The sequence below is a fragment of the Rhagoletis zephyria genome, unplaced genomic scaffold (assembly GCF_001687245.7).
Source record: "Rhagoletis zephyria isolate East Lansing unplaced genomic scaffold, Rhagoletis_zephyria_1.1 Rzeph_scaffold_00315, whole genome shotgun sequence".
In the NCBI taxonomy this organism is placed as follows: Eukaryota; Metazoa; Arthropoda; class Insecta; order Diptera; family Tephritidae; genus Rhagoletis; species Rhagoletis zephyria.
This window is the reverse complement of record NW_016157399.1, coordinates 32,242-40,586: the sequence shown is the minus strand read 5'-3', so window position 1 is coordinate 40,586 and position 8,345 is coordinate 32,242. Positions and strand designations below refer to the sequence as shown.

General features: G+C 33.9%; 1 long non-coding RNA gene across 1 annotated transcript in view; it reads right to left on the bottom strand.

The window, feature by feature from the left end:
- The window catches only part of LOC108358935 (uncharacterized), a 21,014-nt gene continuing 12,669 nt past the window's right edge, over window positions 1–8,345 (bottom strand). Inside the window, exon 3 of the long non-coding RNA XR_001846855.1 lies at window positions 1–161. This is a non-coding gene — a long non-coding RNA (uncharacterized LOC108358935). The remainder of the gene's footprint in view (window positions 162–8,345) is intronic.

Genomic DNA, 8,345 nt, shown 5'->3' with positions numbered 1-8,345 from the left:
TGTGAGGTGGTGCACTCCCGGAGATAAGCCGGAAGCAATGTCCAGTAACGCATAGAGCCGAGAGGATTTCCAGGAAGGCGATTTTGTGTTGATGTACAAGCCGCAGCGAAAGCAAGGCTTCACCTCCAAACAATGACGTAACTGGAAAGGTCCGTATAAGACTGTGTGAAATAACACAAACGGCAATAACGCAAATTGGTGTTATTTCCCAATTGAATGTGAAATAACACAAATTTGCTTTATTTCATTTCTTGTTGAGCAATAAGACCTACTTGTAACTTAAGAATTGAGTAATAAATCAAAGTAGTGCACATAGGTAGTCACCCATTTACATTTGACAAAAAGTAGTACATGAACAAGTTAAATGGACGGATTTGTGAGTCTACAATTTTGAAAGTGCCCAGCGTCGGGGCGGTCCGCGTTCCCCGCACCGCCCCCTCCCTTCCTTTCGAAATTATGAACTGGTGGCATTATATACGTTTAGAAAAAAATATTAATGATAAAATGACACTAGTTCACCTCTGAAACTGGTTTTTAATATCCAAGTAATGGGAATTATTGCGTATGGTGTTATTGCATGCACCCCACCCATGGTGGAATTATACCAGGTGAAGTAATATTAGAGAGAGAAGAAAGATTTTTACGCTGCCTTATTTAAAAATTTGCCTATAAGATGTCACTATAACGCAGCCGAATGTCACACGGTTACAAATTTCGGTTTTAATTTTAAACTTTTTGGACTACATATATGACCAAACTAAATTCAGTTTCAAATACAAACCTTCCAAGTTTAAAAAAAGAGAGCACATATGTTGGGTTTAGAATTTAAACAGTTCGGTTTAAATTTTAAACACAAACATTTTCATTATCTATATATATAAAACAAAGTCGTGTTAGTTACACCATTTATAACTCAAGAACGGCTGGACCGATTTTTATGATATTTGTTTCTTGAATTCGTCTACCTTCCGAATAGCAGAATAACTATTAAAACAACCGCTAGGTGGCGCTGAAGTCGAGTTATTCGTAAAACCCGTATTTATGGTCCTATTCGCCTCATATTTGAGATGTGTATTGACAATAGGAAAAACAATACCACTGCAAAAAAAGAAGCGCCAGGTGGAGTAGGAGTCGAGTTATTACTAAAAATCGTGTTTATGGTCCGATTCGCCTCATATTCGAGATATGTATTGACAATAGGGAAAGCAATACCATTGCAAAAAAAAGAGCCTCCAGGAGGCGTTGGAGTCGAGTTATTACTAAAAATTGGGTTTATGGTCCGATTATCCTCAGATTCAAAATATGTATTGATAACAGTAAAAATATNAAAAAAAGAGCCTCCAGGAGGCGTTGGAGTCGAGTTATTACTAAAAATTGGGTTTATGGTCCGATTATCCTCAGATTCAAAATATGTATTGATAACAGTAAAAATATTATGTAACTAAAAATCGTATTTATGCTCGAATTTATTTCATTATCGAAATATATGAATTCACATGCCGATGGTCCTCTGCAATAACGACGCAACACAAAATTAAAAAAAAATTAAATCCCTTATTACTTTTAAGAGGCTCATGTCTCTAATCCTTGGTACGAAATATATGAAATCAATCACATATTCATGGAGAGAAATTGGAGCTATTGGAAAAGGGGCGTGGCATCTCACACTGTATATCTCTGGAAATGTTCATGGTAGAGTACTGGAACTTGGTATGGAGGTAATTGTATATGAAATCAATCGCATAATCTTGAGAAAAATTTGAGCTATTGTAAAAGCGCGTGGGCCCTCCCATACAATACGAATTTTTCATACTACATTTCCCTGGAAGTGTTCATGGTACAGCACTGGAACTGGGTGCGGAGATATATGAAATCAATCGCATACTCTTGAGAAAAATTTGAGCTATTGTAAAAGCGCGTGGGCCCTCCCATACAATACGAATTTTTCATACTACATTTCCCTGGAAGTGTTCATGGTACAGCACTGGAACTGGGTGCGGAGATATATGAAATCAATCGCATACTCTTGAGAAAAATTTGAGCTATTGTAAAAGCGCGTGGGCCCTCCCATACAATACGAATTTTTCATACTACATTTCCCTGGAAGTGTTCATGGTACAGCACTGGAACTGGGTGCGGAGATATATGAAATCAATCGCATACTCATGAGGAAAAATTCGGACTATTTGAAAAGGGAGCGTGGCACCTCCCATATAAACCGAATTTTCTCCGAACAGCGAAGTGTTCATGCTAGAGTACTGGAACTTGATATGGGGATACTATGTATATGAATCAATCGCATACTATTGAGAAAAATTGGAGAAATTCTTGAACTTGGTACGGAAATATATGAAATCAATCACATACTCATGGAGAAAAATTGGAATTATAGGAAATGGGGCGTGGCACCTCATATACAAACCGAATTTTTCATACTGTATATCTCTAGAAATGTTCATGGTAGAGTAGAAATCTATCGCATATTANCGGAAATATATGAAATCAATCACATACTCATGGAGAAAAATTGGAATTATAGGAAATGGGGCGTGGCACCTCATATACAAACCGAATTTTTCATACTGTATATCTCTAGAAATGTTCATGGTAGAGTAGAAATCTATCGCATATTAATGAATATAATTTCGGACTATTTGAAAATGGAGCGTGGCACCTCCCATATAAACCGAATTTTTCATAATAACTATCTCTGGAATGTTTATGGTAGAGTACTGGAACTTTATACCAGCGTGGCACATCCCATACAAGTCGAATTTTTCTTATTGCATATCTCTAGAATTGTTCTTGGTAGAGTACTGGAACTTGGTGTGGAGATATATGAAATGAATCGCATAGTCATTGAGAAAAAATGGAGCTATTGGAAAATCGGGCGTGGCACCTAACATACAAGCCGGATTTCATACTGCATATCTCTGGAAGAGTTCATGGTACAGTAATGGAACTTCGTATGGAGATATATGAAATCAATCCCATACTCATGGAGAAAAGTAGGCTCTTTGAAAAGAGGGCATGGCAGAGTACAAACGTACTGACTTTTCCTTATCTTTGAATGTGTATATAATTCTTCTGTATGTATGTTTGCGAGTGAAATCCTAAATGGCTGGAGGGATTTCAAAAAAGTTGTGTGTGTGAGTTTGAGTGAGTCTCTGGATAGTTTAGTTTCACAATTTAACGCGCCAGTTGGCGCTGGAGTTGAGTTATTACTAAAAATCTTTTTTTATGATCCGATTTGACGAATATTCAAAACACGTATTGAAAACGGTAAAGGAAGTCCAATTGCAAAAAAGAGATGTGAGGTGATGCTGAGCTTGAGTTATTACTAAAAATCGACAAGTGAGAAAAGGTGCCGTGAATGTCAGACTAAATCGACCTGTTGCACCATTACGTATATCGAACTCTCGTGTATTTAGGGATGCAAATGATGAATCGTTATTTTTGAAACATCGGGTTGATTTGTGCCGTGGTAAATCTCAAAACTTTACCTGTCGAAATACCTCAAAAGCCAGTTTAATAAAAGCAATTTAATGAAGATTTATTTTTTTAATTGAATTTAATACAGAACCTGACAGCAAAAAATAATTTTTCACTTAAATTGCTTTCGTGAAACTGGCTTTTAAGGTATTTCATCTCAGTCTATGTATGTATATTGTATTTCTGTTGGACAAGGATACGACACGCATTCATTTTGAAATTGCCACCAACTATACGATAAAGGTTCTAGGGCAAATTCACTATAGATCCGGATCATTGTTGCCGCCGGGGACCTTCTTCATAGACATAACACTTTCCTTAGTTTATTTAAGGCGGCAAACGACCACCAAACCATAATCTTAACCGATGAATTTGCAAATGAAAATCTTGGACTGTTGGAGAAAATGTTGGACCAAAAAGATTAAATTAAAAATCTAATTATGGGCGGGTCGCCTAGTAAACAATAAACATGATTAGCAAGTAAAATTTGCTGATGCAAAAACAATAAACATAGTTAACGACAATTACTTCACACTAATTTTGACTTGAACTTACTTTTACATAAATATTGACAAACATTTTTTATCAAACGATAAAAGTTAGCACCATTTTAATTATCTTTTCACAATATTATGAAATTCCAATCCTATATTCTTATTTATATTTGTTATTAATTACACTGGTCTACAAATTTCAACTTTTTTTCTGCGAATAAGACGGGACCTGGTGTTTCTGAACGGATTTTTCGTGCTGAACACGAATCCGGGGTCAAAAATGTCCCATCACGTCACGTTTTCGAGAAAAAAGGGGTTGAAACCCCTAAAAACAGCGTTTTTGGCCATTTTCGAAAAATTATAGAGCTGAACCCTGACGTAAGCAGCTTTTTAAATCTATGTATGTATGTACTTAAATTTTTATGAAAGTATTATTTCTCGTTTCTAATTTTCTATAAAACTATTTGCAGTCATTAACCAACAAATAAGTTGTCGACAACAATAACTTAAGCAATGCTGCTATACGAAATAAAATTATTAGTGGCAAATCAAAATTTTGAAAAGTGCCGATTTTCACATTCGATAGTTGGATATGGTAGCAACGAGATGTACGAGCATTTTTTTCTTAAGAGCTGCATACTGATTTAAGAAATTTGTTATAGAAGCAAATTTATTTTCTATTTATTGTGCGTAATTTTATATGAATTTTTAGTTTTTCTTGAGAGCCTTTACAAATAAAAAAAATTTCGGAATATGTACATATGTACTATAGGCGTGCACAGATACAACTGAATGCACCAGTTTGTATGCTTTCCTATTTTGAGTGAGTATAGATGAGTAAAATTTAGTTTCTGTTACGAGTTGGTATTGTTACTCTTTCTAACAGTTATGGTGTGGTGTGTATAGAGAGAAAGAGAGTAACATATTTGTTTGCATCTGTTTCTCCCAAACTGGTATAAACAGATATTGGTGGTGACACCATAAGTACTTATGGTATGTTGTTGATCAGAACTAGTTGTTGTTATTAAATTAGCTTTTAATAGAATAATTCCTGTGTAGGATCATTGAATTTTACTGAAAATAAAAAGTATTTAATAAACAGTAACAACTTTTTTATTTTATTTTTATTTAAAGTTTATTAATAACAAAATAACAATTCATTTTTAAAATAACATTTAAGAAGCTTTTAACATCAATCTTTGGATGAAAAACATAAACACAAGAATTCATATGAGTATTTAAACAAAAAAAATATAACACTGGCCAACAAAATGAAAAAAGTTGGTTGTTTCAATCGATTTAAAAACTGTTTACTTTTTCGACGTGGATGTATCAAGGAAATTAAACAAGAGCTGACAGAGCAAAACGGACTTCGGATTTGAAAATAGCACGCCGATTTCAGCAAGAAACAGTTTTTAAATTGATTGAAACAAAAGTAGTGTTGGGCTTTGTAATCAATTTCAATTAAAATTAATATACAAAGTAAACTTAAACAAAATAATTCAGTCTTTTGAAGTTTAATTACATACATATAACAAAAAAGGGATCGTTGCATTTCAAAATAAATACAGGGAATGATCTAAACAAAAAAATCAGTCTTTTGAGTTTATATTTATGAATAAAATTTCATTAAACGATTTGCTATTGCATCCTATTTTAGATCTTTTATCAGTTATTAAAGCCCTAGCAATGGAAAAAATCCTCTCAGACGGAGCACTTGAAGCCGGAATAGCCAAAATTCGGCAGCTTAATTTGTACAATAGTGGAAATTCATTTTTTCTGTCATTCCACCACTTTAAAAGATCAAAGTCATGTTGTAAGGACACTTTTGTATTTTTATATTTTATTATTTCGTTTTCAATCCTCAATTCGCTAGAATGAACTTCTTGGATTGGTTGAACGTACTTTTCAAATAATGAATATATTGTGGAGGTATTTGTAGCAATTGGTAAATCATCAGTATTGCTTTCATTTGAATAATGTAACAGCAATGATTTACACTTATTTATTACATCAGTTTGTTCATTTGAATCAAATTGAGTAAGCTGGTTAGCTGGTGGAAACAAAAATATTGCTAGTTTATGATATATTGTTATATGGCTGTCGACTAGAGAAATTAGCGTGTCATATAATTTTGTTTTAAATTCTTTGATAAAACTAGGTTCATTGTCATTTGTGGTGTTACACATCACTTTCAATTTATTTATATGAGGATGAACCAAATGCAACGTAGGATAGGAGCTTCCCTCAAGTTCTTTCGAAGCATCCATAAACGGTTTTAAAATAGATATCAAGAGATCTAAATGGTATTCTATTAAAATATTGTATTTTTCTGTTAATTTTTTTTCATTGAGGACTCTTTGAATTTCTGTAAAATTGTTTTTTATAGACAAAATTGTGGTATATACTGTATCCCATCTTGTGGGTGTGTAGCTTTTAAGTGATGAGTTAAGATCTACATTTAAACCAGATTTCTTAAAAAACTTTACTAGTTTTGATGCTGTTGTTACTATTTCTTGAATCTGTGATGACCCTTTTATGCATTTTTCAATTGTGTTGTGAAGCAAATGATTTATGCAGTTGATGTTTTCATGTTCTGTTAAAGCTGATTTAATGTTACTTCCTCTGTCGGTAACAACAACAGTGGCATCATTTAAGGAACAGTTAAATTCGCCAAGTAATGTAGCCAATTTTTCTTTTATTTTGATGCCTATCCATAATAAGAAATAAATAGGACGTTATATATTACATGTGTATAGAAAACAAAGACTGTATTTTTACCTGTATTTGGAGATCCCTTCATTGATTTTACTCCTAAAAGCTTATTTTTGCACTCTCCATCCATAATAAAATGACATGTTAGGGCAAGATAGGAAATTTTTGAAAAATTCTCCGTCCACAAATCCCACGTGAGCGAGTATCCAATTTCCCGTATCGATGATATCTCTGAATGAAGCTTGTTGAATTGTATTATATAACTATTTTCCACATTTCGAGAAATTGTAGTAGGATGTGGGATCAATGCATCAACGTTTAGGTTACTCCCGAATTTAATTCCAAATGACAGAAGTAACTTCGAATACTCTTTCAATCCAGCATCATTGACTATAGAATATGGGCGAATATCTTGAACAACCCAATTGGTCAAAACTTCTGTGCATGCCTTTTTAGCTTCTTGGTTTGGCTCAACTAGTTCTTTGTTTTCACTTTTCATCAATAAATAGCACTTATGCTTATTTAAATTTGAAAGGGCGCTTTTGTTGTATTTATAAACATTTGTACATGTTTTACATGCAACAAAATTTAATATTTCTTCATCATTTTCATCTTTTATTATTCCAAAACATTCCCATATTTTGCTTCGACCCCTTTTGTCACTAATTTTGTATGTTCCAGATTTAACATTTTCTTTTACATTTGAACTATTCATTTTAGTTTGTTTTTCTTTTCAAATTCCAATTAGCACACTATTTTATTTGTTCCACCACCTGTAACTGCAAAATACTTATGCTACCACAGTTATTTGAGAACAAAAAGCAAATACATTCCTCACTCATACTCAATACTACACTCAACTGTTTCTCTTTTGTGTGGTGTGGTGTGTTCCTACAAAAATAAACACACCACAACTGTTACACTCATTCTCTGATTTATACCCATGGTATATTGGTATGTATATGGTGTATTCGTTTTGTTATCACTTGCAGTTACACTGCTGCACGTGTTTAGTTTATGCTTACTCACACTTGACCCGAACGATGAGAGTAAAGGAGGGAAAGTATTTGCGCGGCGATCGGATGTCTTGTTAGGCCCTTTAAATGGAATTGCGCAGGAGTTTATTATATAAAGAGAAGTGCCCTTTTTTTGTAACAGGTAATCTCGCGAACGGCTGGTCCGATTTTCATGAAATTTTGTATACAAATAGCTTTCGGTAACCACCATGTTTTAGGCTAAACAAATTTTACTTTTTTTCGGGCAGGTGGACCAGGGACCGGTCTATTCGAAAAAATCTTATTATAGTCCGATTTGCTTAAAATTTAGTACGTAAGTAGCTTTTTAGCATATATTAGCATATGTGATAAATTTTTTCCGAGAAGTGGACCAGGGACCGATCTATTCCAAAAAATTGGATTTATGGTCCGATTTGCTTAAAATTCGGTACGTAAGTAGTTTTTTAGCATATATTAGGATGGACCAGGGACTGATCTATTCGAAAAAATCGAATTTACAGTCCGATTTGCTTAAAATTCGGTACGTAGGTAGCTTTTTAGCATATATGATCCATTTTGTCCGAGAAGTGGACCAGGGACCGATCTGTTCGAAGAAATCGTATTTATGGTCCGATTTGCTTAAAATTCG